The following is a 26,081-nucleotide window of genomic DNA, read 5'->3' as shown; positions in this document are numbered from 1 at the left end:
GGTGATGCCATTGTCGTGGTTGTTATGATTGTAGCCGTCGGTGATGCCATTGTCGTGGTTGTTATGATTGTAGCCGTCGGTGATGCCATTGTCGTGGTTGTTATGATTGTAGCCGTCGGTGATGCCATTGTCGTGGTTGTTATGATTGTAGCCGTCGTTGATGCCATTGTCGTGGTTGTTATGGTCGTAGCAATCGTTGATGCCATTTCGTGGTTGTTATGGTTGTAGCCGTCGGTGATGCCATTGTCGTGGTTATGACTGTAGCCGTCGTTGATGCCATTGTCATGGTTGTTATGATTGTAGCCGTCGGTGATGCCATTATCGCGGTTGTTATGGTTGTAGCCGTCGGTGATGCCATTGTCGTGGTTATGATTGTAGCCGTCGTTGATGCCATTGTCATGGTTGTTATGATTGTAGCCGTCGTTGATGCCATTGTCGTGGTTATGATTGTAGCCGTCGGTGATGCCATTGTCGTGGTTGTTATGATTGTAGCCGTCGGTGATGCCATTGTCGTGGTTGTTATGATTGTAGCCGTCGGTGATGCCATTGTCGCGGTTGTTATGGTTGTAGCCGTCGGTGATGCCATTGTCGTGGTTATGATTGTAGCCGTCGTTGATGCCATTGTCATGGTTGTTATGATTGTAGCCGTCGTTGATGCCATTGTCGTGGTTATGATTGTAGCCGTAGGTGATGCCATTGTCGTGGTTGTTATGATTGTAGCCGTCGGTGATGCCATTGTCGTGGTTGTTATGATTGTAGCCGTCGGTGATGCCATTGTCGTGGTTGTTATGATTGTAGCCGTCGGTGATGCCATTGTCGTGGTTGTTATGATTGTAGCCGTCGGTGATGCCATTGTCGTGGTTGTTATGATTGTAGCCGTCGGTGATGCCATTGTCGTGGTTGTTATGATTGTAGCCGTCGGTGATGCCATTGTCGTGGTTGTTATGATTGTAGCCGTCGGTGATGCCATTGTCGTGGTTGTTATGGTTGTAGCCGTCGGTGATGCCATTGTCGTGGTTGTTATGATTGTAGCCGTCGGTGATGCCATTGTCGTGGTTGTTATGATTGTAGCCGTCGGTGATGCCATTGTCGTGGTTGTTATGATTGTAGCCGTCGGTGATGCCATTGTCGTGGTTGTTATGATTGTAGCCGTCGGTGATGCCATTGTCGTGGTTGTTATGATTGTAGCCGTCGGTGATGCCATTGTCGTGGTTGTTATGATTGTAGCCGTCGGTGATGCCATTGTCGTGGTTGTTATGATTGTAGCCGTCGGTGATGCCATTGTCGTGGTTATGATTGTAGCCGGCGGTGATGCCATTGTCGTGGTTGTTATGATTGTAGCCGTCGGTGATGCCATTGTCGTGGTTGTTATGATTGTAGCCGTCGGTGATGCTATTGTCGTGGTTGTTATGATTGTAGCCGTCGGTGATGCCATTGTCGTGGTTGTTATGATTGTAGCCGTCGGTGATGCCATTGTCGTGGTTGTTATGATTGTAGCCGTCGGTGATGCCATTGTCGCGGTTGTTATGGTTGTAGCCGTCGGTGATGCCATTGTCGCGGTTGTTATGGTTGTAGCCGTCGGTGATGCCATTGTCGTGGTTATGATTGTAGCCGTCGTTGATGCCATTGTCATGGTTGTTATGATTGTAGCCGTCGTTGATGCCATTGTCGTGGTTATGATTGAAGCTGTCGGTGATGCCATTGTCGTGGTTGTTATGATTGTAGCCGTCGGTGATGCCATTGTCGTGGTTGTTATGATTGTAGCCGTCGGTGATGCCATTGTCGTGGTTGTTATGATTGTAGCCGTCGGTGATGCCATTGTCGTGGTTGTTATGATTGTAGCCGTCGGTGATGCCATTGTCGTGGTTGTTATGATTGTAGCCGTCGGAAAAATGTTTGTCGTGATCATCATCGTTGATCTACCGTCATCGAAATCGTTATCAACGTTGTTGCTATCATCACATCTCCACTCATTCCACCTGCAAAGTAGTACGTTCACAAACACTAAACTTACCGAAGTAGAGGAATTCTATCTTGGATGAACACTGTACAAAAGCGATCATATATTCCATTATGCCTTGCAAGTGAATTTCAACTTCTCCAACCAGGAATCGATCGATATGTAAATTAAACTATGCCTCCAAGTACAACGATGATTCAGTGTCCGTGAGGTGTCAGAATGATATAGTGGTCGTAACTTCGCAAACAGGAAATGACGCGGAGGAAAATGGTCGTGGACTATTCAAAGTGCTAGGGGTAAAGTGGAGAAATATCATGTAGTGGGTAATACCGTGTGAAGAAGTGATTACTGCTCCCACTTTGAACGCCAAAATTGATGTTACGACGACTTCTGACACTGTACCAACTTATTGATATGTATTATTTTGTTTTAAAGCAATTTACTCCTACTTAACATGAAGATTCATTCATCCCTATTTTCCGCCTTCCTCCTAGTCTCCGCACACGATTCATATACTTATTTTAATGTTGTCTATCATCTGGGATTTTGTTCTGCCCCGAACTTCTATTCCGTTCACCATTCCTTCCAGTGCAGCCTTCAGTAGATAGTCTCTTCTTAAAGAGGTGGGAGTAATTTTGGTAATTTCTAAACTATAAAAGAAGTACATGATTTTTTTTTTTTTTTTTGCATATTAGTTCTGCGCATTACTTGGTACATACATGCAAATTTTCAAAGCTATAGTGTAAATAATATCAGCATTATTAATTATTCATATTAATTTTACGTTAATATTTTGAAATCTATATAATTTATATTTTGTGATACAATTTCACAGGCCTTTAATATTTTTTTTTCTCAAGATAGCTTATGGTATGGTAAAACATAAATGGCATTTAGTATGTTCAAGCTCTAATTATGTTTTGAATTAAAAATCCTTCAATTTAATCATTTCAAAATTTAAAAAAACAATCAAGTATATAAGGAAATTAATTTTTTTAACCCAATCATACTTTACACTACACAAAATTGAATGCTAATTATCAAATATTGGAATACATTGAAATAGGAGAAAATATTTCAGAACAATACAGAGCGTTGTTTTCGATCTCTGATAACGAATTTGAATGAATACTTGTGCGTCAGGAATCACGCCGACAGCTGAATTGCGACGAGAGATGACAGACCAGTAGTGAGTGATTTCATAATCAGAGTGCACGGTGTATCACAGTAGCAATGCCCAAGAAAATCGAGCCTTTTTGGGAGGGGTACATAACAACCCTTTCCGATGCCAAGTAGGCCTACAGTTATGTGAAAATCATACGAGCCTGCAAAAATCGTGGTTTCGTTATTTCCAAGAAAGGCATCTTGTGTGTACCTAATAAGACTGGCAAAGCTCGGATGGGATTAATTCCAGAGGGGGAAAAGCATGCAGATCGACCCGCCGCACAGTGGTCTAAAATCCATATTTAGGAGGACAACTGCAGAAAAATGACATGTAAAAAAATGAAATTAAACCCTTAAATTATTTTTCCTATATAACTGAGTAACACTCAATTGATTATCTTAATCAGCGGAGGTGGCTGCATAGCGAGATAAGAGGCCGGTAACATGCCACATTTCGCCACCCAGCATTCTTACTCAGCAAGCGCCGCGAGTCAGCCGTTTTCTTTGTGCTGTAACTCTGTTGTAAGTGGTCGATTCCATTCATATTTGGTACCAACGTGTCAAGTAGTTCTTTAGGTATGTAACACTGTTTGTTTTTGTTACATTGAATGTTATTATAGTATGTAAAATTAGCATGAATGGACACGGGACAAAATATAAATATAACCATTGAGTGCAGACTTTGCTAAGGTAGAGAAAAAAAAAAACCCTTTGGTTGGTCCAAAAATGTTTTTTTTTCTTCACTTCCTCCACTATTTACCTCTATTTTAAATCTAGTCTTAAGGTGCGCAGATTTGCGGAAGTAATAATTTATGAGCACTATTCTTTCGGGGTGCAGTAGTGCAATTTTTCTCGGTTGCAGTTATTTCAATATCTGTGAACCGAATCTGCTTCCGCAGTATAATTCAGGGAATTCAAGATGACAGCTTGTTCATCATGTACCAAATAAGCTTCCCGAGTGTCCAAAAGGTGCCTAAAATGTTACATTTCCCCCCATAAGATTTTGTCTAAATGCATCCCCCTGTAAGGGGCACTTCTGCTTATATCAACGTAAACAGAGTTTGTATACAAAACAAATGTACTAAGTGCAACTACTGTATAAAATTTCATAAAAATCTGTTAGATAGGACAGAAGTTAATAATTTTGTCTAATTGCGCCCCCCTATAAGGGGTAGTTACACTTAGAACAACGTAATGAGAGTTTGTATACAAACATACATGCTACCTGTAACTACTTTGTAAAATTTCATACAAATCTGTTAAATAGGAGAAAAGTTAGTAATTTTGCCTAATTGTGCCCCCTATAAGGTGAAGTTCTCCTTATACCAACATAATCAGAGTTTGTATACACAACATATATGTTCCTTGTAACTGTTTTGTAAAATTTCATACAAATCTATCAAATAGGAGAAAAGTTACTAATTTTGTTTAATTGCGCCCCCCTATAAGGGGTAGTTCCCCTTATACCAACGTAACGAGAACTTGTATACAAAACATACATGCTACCTATAACTACTTTGTAAAATTTCATACAACTCTGTTAAATAGGAGAAAAGTTACTAATTTTGTCTAATTGCGCCCCCTATAATGGGTAGTTCCCCTTATACGAACGTAATCAGAACTTGTATACAAAACATATATGCTTCTTGTAACTGCTTTGTAAAATTTCAAAAAAATCTGTTAAATAGGAGAAAAGTTACTAATTTTGTCTAATTTCGCCCCCCTATAAGGGGTAGTTCCCCTTATACCAACGTAACGAGAGCTTGTATACAAAACGTATATGTTACCTGTAACTGCTGTGTAAAATTTCATAAAAATCTGTTAAATAGGAGAAAAGTTACTAATTTTGTCTAATTGCGCCCCCTATAAGGGGTAGTTCCCCTTATACCAACGTAATCAGAGCTTGTATACAGAACATATATGCTACTTGTAACTGTTTTGTAAAATTTCATAAAAATCTGTCAGGAGAAAAGTTTCTAATTTTGTCTAAATGCGCCCCCCTATAAGGGGTAGTTCCTCTTATACCAACGTAACGAGAGCTTGCATACAAAACATATATGCTACCTGTAACTACTGTGTAAAATTTCATAAAAATCTGTTCGGTAGCTGAAAAGTTATTAATATGTCCCGCTAAATTTGCATTCTAGACCACTGTGCGCCGTCACAAGTCGCCGTACCCCACGAGATGATACAAATTAATTCCAATCGAGCTTTACCAATCTCATTAAGTACACGGAAGATGCCTTCCTTGGAAATAACGAAACCTCGTTTATTGCAGGCTTCTTTTATTTTCATTTAACTGTACTTGGCACTGTAAAGGGTCGTAATGTACTCCTCCCAAAAAGGCTCGATTTTCTTGGGAATTTCTGCTGTGAGTCGCCGTGCACTCTGACTATGACATCACTCACTACTGGTCTGTCACCTCGCGCCACAGTTCAGCTGTCGTGTGACTCCTGACGCATATGATGTCATTCAAATTCGTTATCAGATATCGGAAACAACCCTGTATGTCAATAAATGTTGGAGTAGACAGATTTTGAAGAAGTGAATGTGTATAAAAAAATTTAAAGCAGCGCCAGGCATGAGAGCGGCTCCATTTAGTCGGCCAGAGCTGCTCTAGCTCCGCAAGGCACTTTAATTCCAAGCCAGAGCAGAACGCTCACGCAGTGGCGGACTCACATTACAGCTACCTTCCATGCATTAATATAACAAGAGCCACGGTTGTTCTATTCATTCAGTCTGTCAGTACATAACAGTTTATAAGGATATTATATCAATCCACTGTACAGTACAGACTTTATAACACTCAAATCATTAGACTATATGTACAATGTTTTAACAATTACATAATGATATTTATAATATAAACATATGTAATAAAGGATTTAAATCAGAAATATACTGTCCTTGTAAATTTAACGTTATATTATTGGCTAAGACCACACCGTACATGAGCCTAGCTCTTACGGTAGTGGCTAGAAACACTTTTGTTTTATAAATTTCATTTGTGCTCACTAGCTAGCTAGTTAAATAAATAAAATAAACACAATGACAAAATTTATTTATTTACTTACTTATTATTTTGCTAATAATTGTAACATAAAATATAATATATATAGAAAAACGTTAGCTCGCCCCTGAAAGAGTAGAACTCGTGCTCAGGGGCGGATTCCTGAATTGAAATTAATAATTATACAATACAATTTGTCTTATGTCTACTGTGCAATTATAGTATATAAATTTAAATTTACAATTTTTAAATTTTTATAAAATCCATACATAATTTTTTTAATTTAATACTAGAACTATTAGAATTGACAAGATTAGGATGTTTAAATATAAATTTGTTATATATTCTTGGGCCTACATTACTACTATGATTAAATACTGTAACGGCGTTGCATTTTGGTTCAAACAATCTTAAAGAATTCATACCTTTCGTTTCATAACTATGAGAATATAATTCAAAATTATTTCGATTTTTATGTATGAATTTTATTAATACAATATAACAAATGTGTCTTACGTTAAGTACATTAAAGTCTAGAAACAAATTTTGAGATGGAAAATCAATAGGTTTATGAAGACATATTTTAATTATTTTTTTCTGTAATAAATAAAGTGGATTAAAATTGGTTTTAAATTAATAATAAACATTCTCTTACACCTTTTTTTTTTGTATGAATAAACTATTGTAACAAAATCGTACTTCTATCAATCTGAAATCAATAAGTATTTGCTATTGAAACAAAACTTTTTCAAACTCAATAACCAAAATAACTATGTGGTTGTTTTCCGAGACTTATGAGATCGTTTCATTTGCAGAAGTCGTTTAATGTTTGGAACAAATGAATTAGCCATGTTCAAAATATAATTTAGGTTTTCGTCTGACATAAAGCTTCTCAGGCGGGTGCATCTTCAAAGGTCGCCATCCTACTGCAGAGTTAACCACTGCAATGACAGCAAGTGACGTACAATATGCAAACGTCACACCGCTCGGGAGAAATACTCTTTAAAAGTAAACAGCGCTCATTTCTCAGAATCACGTAATGTGCCCAGCCCTGATTTAAAGAGAGAAAATAGACTCTAAAGTTTAAATGGACTCTACGTACATCCTCAAACTGGTATTCAGTTGGACACATATACATGTACTATCTGAAACGGACTCCCTGTCTCAATTGCAAACAAGCAATTAGAGAAATGAGAAACACCAGAGTAATTTTGAAATAGAGGAGAAGCTCTGCAGAGGTAGTAGGCGTGACCCATCGTGGTCTTTAAATAGATAGTGCACGACTTTAAAAATGGCGGCAGAAACACTTGTTAGAAGAGTTAGAGTTCAGTCTCCCTTAACCAGTGATCCAGAGAATCTTTTTTTTTCTCTTTCCGATCAGTTTCAGCGTTATTCTTCCTTCAACTCCCCTTTCTATCACAACTTAATTTCTTATTTTGTCTGCCCATTTCACATACTTCATCTCAATATTCACATTTCAAATGTTTCTAGTCGTTTCTCTTCACTTCGTCGTAAACGACAGATCCTTTCATAACATTCGAAGAGTTAATCGCATTACGTTGTTAACTTAGACTTGTAAATTATATAAATATAATTAAAAGCGTAACTTTAAATAATAAATACAGATAATATGGAAAAGAGTAACACACAGCAATACTTACTTACAAATGGCTTTGAAGGAAACCGGAGATTCATTGCCGCCCTCACATAAGCCCGCCATCGGTCCCTATCCTGAGAAAAATTAATCTTATCTCTACCACCATATCCCACCTCCCTCAAATCCATTTTAATATCCTTCCATCTCCGTCTCGGCCTCCCCAAAGGTCTTTTTTCCTCCGGCCTCCCAACTAACACTCTATATGCATTTCTGGATTCGCCCATACATGCTACATGCCCTGTCCATCTCAAACGTCTGGATTTAATGTTCCTAATTATGTCAGGTGAAGAATACAATGCTTGCAGTTCTGCGTTGTGTAACTTCATTCTCCTGTAACTTCATCCCTCTTAGCCCCAAATATTTTCCTAAGCACCTTATTCTCGAACACTCTTAACCTCTGTTCCTCTCTCAAAGTGAGAGTCCAAGTTTCACAGCTATACAGAACAACCGGTACCGGTAATATAATTGTTTTATAAATTCTAACTTTCAGATTTTTTGAGAGCAAACTGGATGACAAAAGCCTCTCAAATGAATAACAACACGCATTTCCCACATTTATTCTGCCTTTAATTTCCTCCCGAGTATCATTTATATTTGTTACTGTTCCTCCAACATATTTTAATTTTTCCACCTCTTCAAAGGATAAATTTCCAAATTTTATATTTCCATTTCGTACAATGTTCCGGTTTCGAGACATAGTCATATACTTTGTCTTTTCGGGATTTACTTCCAAACCTATCTCTTCACTTGCTTCAAGTAAAATTCCCGTGTTTTCCCTAATAGTTTGTGGATTTTCTCCTAACATATTCACGTAATCCGCATAGACAAGCAGCTGATGTAATCCGTTCAAATCCAGACCATCTCTGTTATCCTGGACTTTCCTAATGGCATATTCTAGAGCAAAGTTAAAAAGTAAAGGTGATAGTGCATTTCCTTGTTTTAGCGGGCAGTGAATTGGAAAAGCATCCGACAGAAACTGACCTATACGGATTCTACTGTACGTTTCACTGTGACACATTTTAATTAATCGAATTAGTTTCTTGGAAATACCAAATTCAATAAAAATATAATACAAAACTTCTCTCTTAACCGAGTCATATCTTTTTGAAATCCATGAATAACTGATATACTGTACCCTTATACTCCCATTGATAGCAATACATATATTGTAAAATTCCCTTTGCAGAACGAAAAGTTACATTTGTTAGGATCTGACTTCTGCACATTTAGAGGAGAAAACTAAAATTCTTTCAATAATTTATTATCATGATACTAATAGACTGAGCATATTGTAAACTAAATCAATGGCTTTCCCAAAACAAGCTATGAAACGTTTGATATAATACAATACTTATCTCGAAAAGGAGAAAAAACGAACACAATTGTATTAAACTTTTTTGTTTGAAATATCTCAAATAGTAACACCCTGAACTTAATAACTATACTTCGATGAATTGCCACACGCAGCATGCAATCAGGTTGCCGATGTACGGTAGTATAGAGGAGGTGAGCGACCGCCCGGTCTCGTAGTATAAGCAGTTCATGTTAAGAGTTGTCACCGGTCCAAATAGATAGAGCAGCTACAGCTAATGTATACCTATGTAAGCACTTGTTTTTGCATTACTGTGGTTGGAATAGTCAAAGCTTAACATTTGTTCAGTGCAGACAAGAATTCAATCAAACATACTACAATGAGAGTGTTGCTGTTCCAAATAATTGAGCCTGGAATACCCTTACCCCCGCAGCCAGTCTTGACCCGTTGGGGAACGTGGTTGGATGCTGTCAATTATTATGCAGGACATTATGGCAAAATAATGGAGGTAATTGATGCATTGGATAGCACAGACAGTTCCGCTGTTGCAGCTGTAAAATCATTGCCTTCCGAACAGCTATTGAAAGATATTCTGTCCATTGATTCTAATTTTAAAATCGTGTCCAAAAGTATCATCCTAAACTATAACTCTCAGAAGCCCTTAATATAGTGGATAAAGTATCACAAACCGTTATCCAAAATAACAATTCACTAATTTCAGAAAAAATGAAATTTAAGTTGAGAAACATTATTGCTAAAAATTCTGCCTATTCACAACTTCGTATTATAGATGATGTACCATCAGGTCACGACAAGATATCTGGAGTTGGTGTACTAAAAAGTAGTGACTTTCCGTTCTTCAAATATATACGTATTACATCGTGTGATGTTGAACGTACATTTTCCCAAAATAAAAACTGTTTAAGTGACCATCGGAAGAGGTTACTTTGCAGTCGCTGAAAATGTACGTAACTCTTCACTGCAATGCGCATATTCAAGGATGATGTGAGTATCTTACATTAAATTTTAAGAGTTAATATATCTCACTTTAAAATAATTGTGTATTTACATGTTTAGACATTTCCTACTTCAATGATCATTCATTATATTTCTTGAATGCAGGATACAGGTTTTATTGTAACCACAGTATACTGCTCAGTGTTTACATTAGAGGCATACTCCAGCCTTTGCACGCCCCCTTCTCATACAGTCTATACCGCGTGCACAGTAAACCTTGCTATTCTCGTGGCAATTCCACGAAGTCTATTAAATGACATTACTTACAGTTCGTTCTGTACGTTTAGCTTACGAATTGGCCAAGAATATTTCTATTTTTGAAAGTAAAAATAGAGACAATAACGGCAGCATTTGTACGACTGTCTGCATGTTGCTAGATTGTAATAAAACGCCACGTGTAAGAAACAGCTCCTCAGGAAATGCAGATAGAAGGCAGAGATTACGAAGGTGAGAAACGAGGTCAACATCGACACTATTCGCGTCATCTAACAAGAGAACAAAAAACCTCAGTTAATGCACTTGCAACTCGAACGTAATCCCCTTTAACACGCCAAAAGGTCATTCTGTAACAGCCCGCTCTGTGTTACAACCACGCAACTCAGGAGCCAACAGCCTCGACAAGCAGCTTTCACGTTTCGATTCGCACACTCGCCGACCGACCGACCGACCGACCGACCGACCGACCGCGTATTATCGTTACTCAGACGGGACTCGTTTCAGACACCTTCGTGGAGGCGGCAGGTGAGGAGGATCTCGTAAATATAATCTTTATCTCGCTTTGGTTTCTGTGGAAACGAGAACGCGAACTATCTGCTACGAAGGGCACCGTAGAAAAGAAATAGGAAGCTCATCGCTATCTCACTACGGTTTCAAGAGCGTCATAAACAAAAACATTGCATTTACTCCTATTTTTTCATTATGTACAGTGGCGCCAACTTATACGGGCCCGTGGGGCCCAAGCCCACCCAATAATTCGTAATCATTTATTTATTCATTTATTTATTTCATTCATTTATTGATTTATTCATTCATTCAGTCATTCATTTATTGATTTATTTATTTATTTATTTATTTCATTTATTCATTGATTTATTTATTTATTTATTCATTTATTTATTCATTTATTTATTCATTCATTCCTTCATTAATTTATTTATTGATTTATTCATTTGATTTATTTATTCATTTATTTATTCATTCATTCCTTCATTCATTTATTGATTGATTGACTTATTTATTTCATTTATTTATTTAATTTCATTCATTCATTTATTCATTTATTTATTTATTTATTTATTCATTTATTTACTCATTTACTCACTTATTTATTCATTTATTTATTCATTCATTCCTTCATTAATTTATTTAATGATTTATTCATTTATTTATTTATTCATTTATTTATTCATTCATTCCTTCATTCATTTATTTATTGATTTATTCATTTATTTATTCATTTATTTATTCATTCATTCCTTCATTCATTGATTTATTGATTTATTCATTCATTGATTTACTGATTGATTTATTTATTTATATATTTATTTATTTATATATTTATTCATTCATTTATTCATTCATTGATTTATTAATTTATTCATTCATTCATTTATTCATGCATTCATTCAGTGATTCATTCATTCGTTCATTCATTCATTGATTCATTCATTCGTTCATTCATTTATTGATTCATTCATTCATTTATTTACTTATTTATTTATTTATTTATTTACTTATTTATTTATTTATTTATTTATTTATTTATTTATTTATTTATTTATTTATTTTAACGTATAACCACAGTGTAGTAGCCTACATACAGTCACGAAGCTCAATACATAGGGAATATGCATCCCTTGACAATTAAACTTGCTAGTTGCTAGCTACTAGGATCGATACTATTGCCTCATCACAGATCCCTTCTCTAGCAGACGACAAAATCTATTACACTTTCGTTATCGTGTTCTTTTGGAAAAATTAACACCTTCCTTCCATTATTGAAATATTAAATACATTAGATTTATTTATTATTTTCATGAAGTATATATCTGCAGTGCTTGAGAAAAGTGACACAAGTCAGTTTCCACAAACCCTTTTTTGATAATTTATTGACAACTTACGGAACATCTGCTCGCTTGGAAAAAATACATAAGTATTTCTCCCATTACAATAATTCATACAGAAAAAAATCAAATCGACATAAACCAGTGTAAGTTGTCAATAAATTATCAAAAAAGGTTTGTGGAAACTGACTTACGTCACTTTTCCCGAGCACTGCAGATATTATGTTTTATAAACTCACCATGCTGGATCTTTCGGAGGAAGGATAACTCTGGCTCTTTTTCTTACAATTTATATATAGCACTACAAACGTCTCCTCCTTGTCCCGTATTATTATTCCAATGATTGTATTTTAGCCATTAACATTTATTACAACCCATAACGAACATTTCACAGTTTACACAACTTTTCCTTTTCTTCACAATAATCCGAAGTACGGCACAGTCTATTGTTTCTCGTACTCCTAGTCACTAGCCGCTTGGAGAGCTGTATCGCGAAAAATGCAAAAAAAAAAAAAAAAAAAAAAAAAAAAATCACCTCAAGCACGGTCCACTCTGCCGTGCCTCAAGCTTCAACTGTATGTACTAGACTGTGGTATAACTCAACTATTTGAGCCCACCCAATATTTTCTAAAAGTTGGCTCCACTGATTATGTACGATATATCACTTAAAAGGAAGAGACAGATTTCCTGACATGCTTCCACGACCTTTGCTTTCTCATTATACAGGGACATCCACGTCTGGCTGCGAAACCAGGTGGCCCGGGTTCGATTCCCGGTCGGGGCAAGTTACCTGGTTGAGGTTTTTTCCGGGGTTTTCCCTCAACCCAATATGAGCAAATGCTGGGTAACTTTCGGTGCTGGACCCCGGACTCATTTCACCGTCATTATCACCTTCATTTCATTCAGACGCTAAATAACCTAAGCGTCGTAAAATAACCTACTTAAAAATATATATATATTAACCTGTCTATACCTTTAGAGAACCGGAAACACCGCTTGCTCCCCCCTCCAAGACTGGAGTTCGATGATACTGGCGTAAAACAGAAATCACTCTACTACGTATAGGAAGGAAGAAAAGTAGTTCATCCATTTACGTAAACTAGGAAATATCGCGATTTTGAGTTTGATAATTTTCATTAGGTTTTTCTTTAATCAAAGTACAGTACTGTATTAAGAATAAGTGTTTTTACTCACGAAGTGAGTTATCCATGCGAACGTATTCATTATGCAGTGTATATTATACTGTCTACAGCACATTAGCGTACAATATAGAGAAAGAAGTTAAATTGAAAAATAATCATAATATGAATATTTAAACACAATTTTGAAAATGGTGGCCGTTCATTTCGATACAGGCTTCAGTTCTTTTGTGCATATTATCGCACTATAGACTATTGCATCTAATTCCAATTGCCAGTTTCGTCCTTCGTACTAGTAACTCATGTTGAAATAATTCTGTACCTACTCTACGTACTGTGAATTCAATCTTCACTTCTGCCCGACCCGAAAATATAAAATTACTCAGACATGCTATCTACTGTCCGTCCAAGTGGTTATGCCGCAGGATTGTAGAAAGGGAGGAAATCACGTGACAGTTAATTACTTAACGAGGCCCTTTTATTTAAGTTAAATTAAACAGCTGTATAATATTACGTAAACTTCCAATTCCTAAGAGAAATTAATGTTTTCAGAAAAGAGCTAAGACAGCCCAGCTTTTACAGAGGGGCGAGCAGAAGCAGGTGGGGGAAATCGGGATGCGACGTAGGCAAACGGACAGTACCTGTGCGAAAATATGATTCAATATTGAAAGCTCTTTCGTCACTGGAAAACGCGAACATAATTCTGGAACGTACTATACTCAGTAACTCAGTACTGCTTACTATCTGCGGTCTTGTTTCTGTGTGGAGTTGGAACTTCCTTAGTAGAAGGGGTGGGAGTGAAGTACATTAAAAAATTCAGGTACAATAAAAATTGAAGTAAAAATAAAATGATGTCCCTGTAATTACTAGTAGAGTAAAAAATACGGAATAATGCTTGTAGCTTTTCTATTTTAAGTTTTATACAAAAGCTGTAAGTAGAGTACTGCGTTTGGTTACTTTCAATACAAGTTAGGTGTATATCGATCATACTAGCTTCGTATGGAAAGCAGGTTGCAAAGCAACAGTTCACACTGCAGTCAACCATGCAGTCTTCCCTCATGCACCGGTACTGCGTGTCTACATCTGTTTATTCGTGTACCTGTGTGTGTAATTCGGTGAACAACAGGAATATCTGTTTAAATGCAGCTTACATACAATAAAAAATAATTTTACTAAGGATAGATAAAACTAAAAATCAGGTCACGATTATTTTTATGTTGAAAACTACACAATAACTGAACTACTGTATGTTATAATTGTCTCTTAGACTTTTCTGAGCAGTGTAGCTATTTCAAAAACAGTGTTGACTGAATCAGTTTATAAAATTTACAAGAAATATCTCCAAGATACTACAGAAATTAAGTACCTAAGAATCTAATTTGATTGTTAATTTTAGATTTAATTAATTGATTAACTAGCGGACTTACTCGTGTTAATTATGCAAGTTTGTGCGGCTTACAGCTGTTTCGGTGCTTATCACACCATCCTCAGAGCCTACTAGACCTCGGCGTCATCTCGAACTTCTCTGCCTGTTATGTGGGTGTGTTTGATCGTTGAAAGGTGTTGAATAGTGGAGTCAAATAGTGTGTGTGTACTAAAATTGATTTGTGTGTTGAGAATTTGATCTGGGTGTGTTTTAGTGTGTTTGTATATTTCGTATTGTTCTAGTGTGTTGAGTTTTTGGTTCTTGGGTTGTATGTGTAGGATTTCCATGTCCGCATTTATGTTATTGTATGTGTGGTTGACATTAGTTACGTGTTCGGCGTATGTAGATGTATTGTGTCATCTGGTTATTGCTTTAATGTGTTCTTTGCATCGAGTTTGGAATGATCTGCCTGTCTGTCCAATGTAGAACTTGTCGCATCTATTACATGTGAGTTTGTATACACCTGTGTGGTCGTATTTATTTGTTTGTGTTTTTTGTGTGTTGAGATGTCTTTGTAGTGTGTTTTCTGTTCTGTATGCTATGTTGTATTTCTGCTTTCTGAATGAAGATCGATCTTATGTGTGCTTTTGTTTTCATATGTTAGTGTGATGTATTTCTTGTATTTGTGTTGTGTTTTGCGTGTTTTTGTGTTTGTTAAGTTTTTGTTTTGTCTTTCTTATGATGTTGTCTATTATGTTTGGATTGTAACCGTTTTCTTGTATAATGTATTTGATTGTGTTCACTTCTTCAGTGTAGTGTTGCTGGATCAAACTTACATAATTAACACGAGTAAGTCTGCTAGTTAATCAATTAATTATATTCAAGTGTTAAAAGTAGTGTACGCAAGAATCAAAATGGATTTTAGATTTAGTTCTAGATTTTGTATTTCTTCTTACGTTTTGTTCTTTCTAACACACTTTCGTAGAATACGTCATCATCACCATCATCATCATCATCACCATTAAATTTAAAATAATAAGGTAGGCATACCTCATTACTACACCGTTAGTCTTTACATCACTGAAAACAACAACGCACAAACATCAACGCTTACCTTTTAGATCCAAACGCGCGTTAATTCAACGCTCTTGTATGCCTAACTGGACCGGACTCGTTTGATCTTCACTGGCAAGTTCGGACAGTGTTTAACAAACACAAGAAGTAAATGAAAGTCAGTAAATGTAATGGATAGAGTTCTTATTCTGTCATTCTCATTACCTTTTGTGTACTTGTGAGCACAGTATGTGTATTTAAGGTTCAATTAATACATGTTGACAAACCCGGCGTACACACACAACACTAAAGTTCTCTCAGGCAACAGGGTACACAAAATCTAACCATGATAGTTAAGAGCTTCTAGCTTAAATGGGAAATGGGTTTCGAAAACTATAGACACTATGAGATTTGTAGCTATTATACTGGGTGTTCATTTCAAAGTGTGTCATAACGTCACTGTTGTGAGTCAGCGATTTGAAGCGAGTTTCAGCTTTTATGTCAGAGAAGTTGCCTATTAGTCAAGGCGTTCAATCTGAACTTGAGAACGTGTACGGTATAACTTGAATGTCGTAGCAACAGATGGCGGTCTGTAAAGTCTGTGTGCTACCATAACCTCTTTCGAACTGTGTTTTGCGCGGGCAAGTCGTACGCAGGGTATTTGTTATCATCGGTTGCGTACGGCAACATTCCACAACACAAATCAAATGCTCCGTGTCCATGTTGACCGTCGAAGTTAATGTCAACAAATACGTAAGTAATCGTCTTAACCCTCTCCCCATATCCCGATAGTAAGAAAAAAACTCACTTCAGTACGTGTTTTCAAACAGTTCACATTCTTGCCACTATTGGCGTTACCGTACTTATCGGTAAGTAATCTTCAGAATGAACGCCGTACTTGCTAGGCAACTTCTCTCGCATTTAGGTAATACGCCTCTGCGGAAGTGTAGGAAGATTGAATTCTCTAGGCTCATCGGATAGCCACATGACGACATACAGCGAGCCATGACACATTTTGAACTGAACACCCAGTATAGTGCAGCAAAGGGACGAGTCGTGTCGAAAGCAGGTCGCTACTGTAGGCTTGTTGTCACCAATTTGTGGGTAAATTACAGACCTATCAACTGTCATGAATAATCTAGAATCTAGGCCTACTCTAGATTTTAGAGTCACCTGCAATTAGCTCACGACTTCCGTTATCGCATAATTTTCTTGTTTAATATTATGTTTTTGTAATAATAATAATAATAATAATAATAATAATAATAATAATAATAATAATAATAATAACAATAATAATAATAACAATAATAATAATAATAACAATACTGCTACTGCCCCGCGCCGTGGCGTCGCGGTGTAAGGCATCCCGCCTAGGACTCGCGTTACGGAATGCGCGCTGGTTCGATTCCTCATGGGGGAAGAAATTTTCTCATGAAATTTCGGCCAGTGTATGGGACCGGTGCCCACCCAGCATCGTGATGCACTTGGGGGAGCTACGATAGGTAGCGAAATCCGGTTGCGAATACCAGCTATAACGGTTGGGGGGATCATCGTGCTAACCACACGATACCTCCATTCTGGTTGGATGATCGTCCACCTCTGCTTCGGTATGTGGGCGTGAGACCAGCAGCCGGCTGGTCGGTCTAGGCCCTTCACGGGCTGTAGCGCCACGGATTACCACTACTACTATAGTCGCGACGCTGTTATTCCCGGCGTGACTCCTCCTCTTTGCTTACACCTTAGGAAGTGAAGGCTCTATAAAGTCTATAGGTACGTAGTATCGTTCGCCATTTTTGTTCTTTCGTTGCCGAGCTACCAGACGAGGAATCTATTTGCCGCACCGTTAAACATTATCATGTCGTAGCTCCTATGATAATAAATCAAACGCACTGTAATTGAGCAAATAATTGAGCGGCAAATAACGTCCTCGTGTGCTTTCTGCGAACGCCAACGAAAGAGCCAAAATGGCGGGCGATTGCATTAAGTATTTATCGAGCCTTAGAAAATGTATAACGTCATCAGGAGCGAATCACAAGACGCACATGTTTAAATGTAGCCGACCTGCAACGTGGTTGGCTGCCGGAAATAAGAGCGACGGGACTATAGTACTATTATTACCATTATTATTATTATTATTATTATTATTATTATTATTATTATTATTATTAACATTAAATCCAGACGTTTGAGATGGACAGGGCACGTAGCACGTATGGGCGAATCGAGAAATGCATATAGAGTGTTAATTGGGAGGCCGGAGGGAAAAAGACCTTTAGGAAGGCCGAGACGTAGATGGGAAGATAATATTAAAATGGATTTGAGGGAGGTGGGATATGATGATAGAGAATGGGTTAATCTTGCTCAGGATAGGGACCAATGGCGTGCTTATGTGAGGGCGGCAATGAACCTCCGGGTTCCTTGAAAGCCAGTAAGTATTATTATTATTATTATTATTATTATTATTATTATTATTATATTACAATACTTGACTAGTTATGAAACTCGGCCTGCGGCCTCGTTTGACAATTTTCCAGTCTCGTATGTGAATATCTAGTACACCCTGTATATTCATTTCGTCTCATGCCCCATTTCCATCGGCGCGGCGGGTTGAAATGCCGCGTGGACATATTTTTCACCTCCTCTGAGCACGTGATGGCTCATCAATGTAGAACGTAGGAACTCGGGACATTCAATCAATTGTACCTGCCCGGTATGCAGTTCTGAAAAGTGTGGCACGTCGCGCCGGGCACGATCGACGAGTCAAAGCAGATTGAATGCGGAGGCAGTGGATTCGTAGTATGACGACCTGCCGGCAAATGCCCACTGGTTCAATTACCAACAACAGGTGTCCGCTCGCATGCAATTCTCGAGGTGCCGCTGCAGTTGGGTGCACATCACTGATAACGCGGCACTGGCACGGAAGGGAGGGAGGGAGAGACTCCCAACCCGTGCGCCAGAAACAGACGAAGTAGCCCGTAACTGTCCGCTAGTAATATATATTTATAATCCGTGGCGCTACAGCCCTGGAGGGCCTAGACCGACCAGCCGGCTGCTGGCTTCACGCCCACATGACGAAGCAGAGGTGGACGATCATCCAACAACTGTCCGCTAGTACGATGAAAGAGTAATGGAACGGAGAAAAATTCTCTCCGGCGCCGGGACTTGAACCCGGGTTTTCAGCTCTACGTGCTGATGCTTTATCCACTAAGCCACACCGGATACAACTCCGACGCCGGTTAGAATCGTCTCAGATTAAGCTCCAACTCTTGGGTTCCCTCTAGTGGCCGCCCTCTGCACTACGTCATAGATGTCTATGAACGCAGGACCGAAGTCCACACATGTGTTGAGGTGCACTCGATATGAGTGACTAGTTGGCCGGGATCCGACGGAATAAGCGCCGTCTTAAATCACGAAGTGATTTACGCATATCATATATATTATTATAAATAATTATTATTATAAATATAAATAATATATATGATATGCGTAAATCACTTCGTGATTTAAGACGGCGCTTATTCCGTCGGATCCCGGCCAACTAGTCACTCATTTCGAGTGCACCTCAACACATGTGTGGACTTCGGTCCTGCGTTCATAGTGCAGAGGGCGGCCACTAGAGGGAACCCAAGAGTTGGAGCTTAATCTGAGACGATTCTAACCGGCGTCGGAGTTGTATCCGGTGTGGCTTAGTGGATAAAGCATCAGCACGTAGAGCTGAAAACCCGGGTTCAAGTCCCGGCGCCGGAGAGAATTTTTCTCCGTTCCATTACTCTTTCATCGTATGATGACGCAGAATATCTGCATGGAAATATCATATGTACTTCGGTACATTAAAATAATATGTCCGCTAGTAGCCTGTTTAATTCTTATGATCCAAACTATATTTATTTATTTATTTATTTATTTTTATTGCTAGTAAGTTTTAAATGAATACAAGTTAATAATGCAATGAAAGGTAAACTAGCCCACTCCTGAATGAGTAAGACTCGTGCTCAGGAGGGGATTCCAATACAGACAAAAATAAAATTAAAATTGAGAGTGAATACAGATTAAACAGTGTTTAATATGTTTAAACCCAAACTTTAAATCAAACACTTTTTTTTTTATTTTTTTTTATTAATTTGGAGAGGATTCGTGGTTGAAATATTATTGGAATAAAATTTGTTTAATAATCTGGGACCTTGACTCATGCTATGATAAAAACCTGCATTGGTTTTACATTTTGGTTCAGACAAACGGAGGGAATTCATATTTTTAGTTCTATATTTATGTATATACCTTTGAAAGTTATTAAAATTTCTATGAAAATATTTTAATAAAATAAAATAATACATTTGTTTAATATAGAAAACTTTGAAATGTTTAAACAACAATTCAGTTGGGTAATCTTTCTGCTTTTTTTAAACAAATTTTTAATACTTTTTTTATGTAGTAAAATTAACGGATATAGGTTGGATTTATAAGTTCCACCCCAACCTACAATACCGTACATAAATATAGATTGAAATAATGCTAAATAAATTACACGTAAACAGTTAATTGACAAAATATTTCTCAGAATAACAAAGTAACATAATGTTTTACGTAATTTATTACGTATATTACGTATATCATCATGGAAGTTCGTTATTTTGGCTGGAATGTTATTAGCTGTGTCCAGATGGAAATGATGGCAATAAAACTGGTTATAAGTAGAGACCATACATTGTCCCAAAGCGACGCTGATATTTGCAGTTACGAGCGTCGTTAAATAAACCATTTTTTTTACATTGTCTTCAGGAGGCTAAATTTTAAAGTAGGTTATTATACGACGCTTTATCAACATATTAGGTTATTTAGCGTCTGAATGAGGTGAAGGTGATAATGCCGGTGAAATGAGTCCGGGGTCCAGCACCTAAAGTTACCCAGCATTTTCTCTTATTGGGTTGAGAGAAAACCCCGGAAAAAACTCAAGCAGGTAACTTGCCCCGACCGGGAATCGAACCCGGGCCACCTGGTTTCGCGGCCAGATGCGTTAGCCGTTACTCCACAGGTGTGGAGGCTAAAAGACTAATGGTAAATTTCTCCAAGAAATTATTAATTTGGCTTAACTAGTGTTGAATTAACAGCCCGTTTATTTTTAAGGTTTTGTTAATGTATTTTCCATTTCTTCAGCATCATTGGTATTATGTACAACATACATGGGCACAATTTTCGGTTACGTGAGGCACTCGATTTGAAATAGTTTGTTTACTAGGAGAGGAGACTGCAGAGTAGGATGGGAAATATAAACTGCTGTGACCTGCGTCACCTTATCGTAATCGCTAAGGCGGTCAGTGGCGAATTATTAGGAAAGCGCTTGGTTAACGTGAGAGACTCGAAAACTTTGATTCAATTTCGCAAATTAATTCGGCAGCTTTAATCGTAAACCTCTCTACTATTTCTCCATCATTGAATTGATTTAAATCACAGGTGACAAATTGCGTAACTAGCCAATAATATTCCATCACGTTGTCCACGTTTATTTTCTTGAATATTCTGGCGTTTCTCAAGATTGCTTAATAGATTTGCACGTTCTCGACCTAAAATAATTTCAGAAAATCATATTTCCTTTTCTACGCACATTTGATATTTTTTTTTAATAAATTTCTTTTGGAAATAATACGTACATACAACATTTAATTCCTCGTACCTTTTAATGCAGCGTGTTTAAGGTATAATGTCGTATTTAGTATACTATGCAAATGTTAAGATCATAAATTTTCTTCGGAATAGTACGAAAAATAACATTTAATTTGTCTTACCTTCTAATTCAGCATGTTCTTTATGACATAAGGAGTAATGTCGTTGTATATTAAATTTATTAATGCCTAATAGGATTTTCGAGCATAACATACATCGCATGTTCTCCCCTTCTAAACAGCAAAAAAACTCTTCCTCCCATTTCTCATCAAATAATCGTTTTCTAACGCGTAGAAACTGCTTTGATAATGCCATTATGCCACCACTGATATTGCTTATAAAACTGATATAGAACCTGCCCACGCCTAGGAGCTACGTCAAGGAGGGACGGGGACTGTGAAGGTGATGTCATTCAGAGCGATAAGCTCTGTGAAGGTCAGTGAGGCACAAATTCTCAAGTGAGGAACAATGCCCATGTAAGCTTTAAAACAACACTTAACTGCAACAGTCAACACTATTTTAGCCACTCAGTAGCAGTTGGTAATGATTTTGCACATGTAAGGCAATTTTGTATCGGCTGATATTATTCTTTAAATTCTGTATTGCAGATTAAGTCATGAAACATGTATAAAATCATAGCCTGGTACAGTAGGCCATGAATGATAAAGAAGAAGACAAATGAAAGTTGTAGGTGACTACAATCACAGTCTAGTATATACAGTCACGAAGCTTGAGTTGTGAGGGTACTGGAAACAATAGACTGTACAGGTATTATTTCGCATTGTCTGTGATGAGGCGATAGTAGCAATCCTAGTGGTTAGCAACTATCTATGGATGCATATTTACTACGTATTGAGCTTCTTGACTGTATAGGAGCTATTCCATCTCAAATCGACCGAAATACGTACGTAGAGAACTGTGATACAATGCTTTGTGCAAAGTTGGAGGCATTAGAACTTCATAGTGTTTAAATTAAAAATATTTAAATTCATCGTATTTTCATAAAATTTGCAACTTTAAACTGTTGTAGCTCCGAAACCCTTTCGCCCAATGATCAAAATCATGGTTTATTTTGATGCTGAGAAGTTAAAGTTTATATTGACATGTAAACAGTTTTTCTTACTTTTTATGGAAATGGAGAAATTTAGATTTTTCTTCATTAAGACGCCTTTGGCCACAAAAAAATATTTTTAAAATATATAGTTAGATTCCGCATTGAAAGGACAAATAAACACATATTTTTTACTGGTGGTACGTTGGTAAGAAAGTATTGAAAATATCAAATAAAGAAAATAAATAGTACGCGCGTGAATTAACCAGTTGACTGTGAGACGGGAGCTATCCGAGACAAGCAAGGCCAGGAGACAAACACGTGATGTTTCTTCTAGTAGCTCGCTTATCTTTAGATCTCGGCCAGTGCGTGCGGTACTGCGCCGTTCAAGTCTAGGCGTGTGAAAATAATTTATTTAATACCCTCGAAACTTATTGCCGTACCACTAAGCAAACAATGGCGAATCCCTCTTAATAATGCAAGGTTTTTCTCAATATTTTTTTACATTTTTATAAATTAGCAACAAGCCTAAAAGTAAGTAAAATCAGATTATCTGTCTCTCTGTGTACAATAAAAATAAGGATTACTTCTTAACATAACCTACCAAATGTCAGCTTCAAAATAAGCTCCTGTTCAATGTTCTGCAGTAAATGGTTCCAGAGTTCTGAGCGCTGAAAGAGGTTTGTTTTTATAAAATACGCTAAATTTGTCGCTCAGTAATACGAAAACCGTTTGACTTTCGATAGCATATTTTTGAAAATACATCTCCTCAGCACCTTGTATAAATAGGGAAAAAATTAGAGTATAAAAAAAGTTCGAGGTTTTTTTACTGATCGATTTCATATGGAATAGCCCATATACTAGACTGTGCTACAATTAAAATGGTTTGGATAAATGAAGATGACAGAAGATTAGATTGCAGAAGAATATATATAAATGGATTTCAACGAAGAGAAGAAGACCAAAATTTATTTGGACACAAGGAATAATTCGAACTAAGAGAAAAGAGGTTGGAAGATGGCGCATGAGAGAATAGAGAAGAGTGGAGAAAGGCTATAGAATCCTGAAAATGGATGCAGGAAATGTCCTAAGAGATTGTAAAACCTGATAATAAATAAATTCAAATATTATTCTCAATTCGCGAATTGCATTACTTTCTTTAATAATAAGAATAGTGTGAATCTCGTCGAGGTAGATGAGGCACCTCTCTGCCCCTCTAAGTAGATAGAACAGACTTAGGGCTCTCTAAAGTCTAGCCTAATATACAGTCGTAAACAGGGCAACGTCACAGTCAAGGGTCACAGACCTCCAGTTAACTGCCTTCAGCAAGGTCTTCTTAGGTCAACGTGAGAAATGCTCTTGTACACTGTACTGTACTGCACATCTGCACATCCTTAGTCAAGACTGAGTGCAGTACACCGCTTCACATTAACCCATAAACTGCGGCTAGCAAGCATGGGCAGGTTGGGTCTCTGATTTGTTGGCCTCTGACGTGTGCAACTCGAGGCTTGTGCACTATAAGTAATATGGGTCAGGGGGGAATTAAACTTACCGTAGAAAGTGAAAATTCGTGTAACATTTTTCTTTCCTGATTATTTTGTAATTGTAGTCGTCGTACAAAATTTTGTCCAATATTCTTTTGAGAAGATTAACTCCGTAAGTAGATGAAATTATTGGGGATCATCAGTGCGGTTTTCGGCGTAATAGATCGACTACTGATCAGATTTTTTGTATTCGACAGATAATGGAGAAAAAATGGGAGTATAAGGGTATAGTACATCAGTTATTCATAGATTTCAAAAAGGCATATGACTCAGTTAAGAGGGAAGTATTATATGATATTCTTATTGAATTTGGTATTCCCAAGAAACTAGTTCGATTAATTAAAATGTGTCTCAGTGAAACATACAGCAGAGTCCGTATAGGTCAGTTTCTATCTGATGCTTTTCCAATTCACTGCGGGCTAAAGCAGGGAGATGCACTATCACCTTTACTTTTTAACTTCGCTCTAGAATATGCCATTAGGAAAGTTCAGGATAACAGAGAGGGTTTCGAATTGAACGGGTTACATCAGCATCTTGTCTATGCAGATGACGTGAATATGTTAGGAGAAAATACACAAACGATTAGGGAAAACACGGAAATTTTACTTGAAGCAAGTAAAGCGATCGGTTTGGAAGTAAATCTCGAAAAGACAAAGTATATCATTATGTCTCGTGACCAGAATATTGTACGAAATGGAAATATAAAAATTGGAGATTTATCCTTCGAAGAGGTGGAAAAATTCAAATATCTTGGAGCAACAGTAACAAATATAAATGACACTCGGGAGGAAATTAAACGCAGAATAAATATGGGAATTGCGTGTTATTATTCGGTTGAGAAGCTCTTATCATTCAGTCTGCTGTCCAAAAATCTGAAAGTTAGAATTTATAAAACAGTTATATTACCGGTTCTTCTGTATGGTTGTGAAACTTGGACTCTCACTCTGAGAGAGGAACATAGGTTAAGGGTGTTTGAGAATAAGGTGCTTAGGAAAATATTTGGAGCTAAGAGGGATGAAGTTACAGGAGAATGGAGAAAGTTACACAACAAAGAACTGCACGCATTGTATTCTTCACCTGACATAATTAGGAACTTAAAATCCAGACGTTTGAGATGGGCAGGGCATGTAGCACGTATGGGCGAATCCAAAAATGCATATAGAGTGTTAGTTGGGAGACCGGAGGGAAAAAGTCCTTTAGGGAGGCCGAGACGTAGATGGGAGGATAATATTAAAATGGATTTGAGGGAGGTGGGGTATGATGATAGAGACTGGATTAATCTTGCACAGGATAGGGACCGATGGCGGGCTTATGTGAGGGCGGCAATGAACCTTCGGGTTCCTTAAAAGCCATTTGTAAGTAAGTAAGTAGTAAGCCTACTATTTTATATGACGCGTCCGCAACTATGGCTATTTCCAACTTTCAATAATTCATTCATCAGTCTTTTAAATTCAGGATACAAAATATATACAAAAATAATTACAAACAGATTAAATACAATCACATAGACATTAATTACAGAAGAACAAAATGGATTTAGACAAAATCGATCCTGCATAGACGGCGTCTTCACACTAACACAAATTATTGAGAAACATAGAGAATTTAGGCATTCATTGATTACCATAAGGCATTCGATACAGTTACAGATCAAGAATATGTACAAAAACACAAAAATCAAATTAAAAGTAAACAACACTTTAAGCAATGGAGCTAGAACAATAAATCAAGGAGTAAAGCAAGGCTGCCCAATGTCACCCACCTTATTTAATATTTATATAAATAACATTACCAAAATTGGGAAGACGAATTGCTGACATATTTTATGATTGACGACTTCCCACTTAACACATTACTTTACGCAGATGATCAGACAATCTTAGCAAATTCTGAAGACAACTTACAAAGAGCAATACACACACTATACAAGATAGCAAAAAAAATTATAATTTGGAAATCTCTATAAATAAAACCAGAATCATGGCCTTCCAAGGAAAGAATCATGTAAGATCCAAAATTGCAATCAATAATTATTGAGCAAGTAAATAATTTTAACTATCTAGGCTGTAATATCTCCTATT

The sequence above is a fragment of the Periplaneta americana genome, chromosome 3 (assembly GCF_040183065.1).
Source record: "Periplaneta americana isolate PAMFEO1 chromosome 3, P.americana_PAMFEO1_priV1, whole genome shotgun sequence".
Lineage (NCBI taxonomy): Eukaryota > Metazoa > Arthropoda > Insecta > Blattodea > Blattidae > Periplaneta > Periplaneta americana.
Note: the sequence above shows the minus strand (reverse complement) of the source record.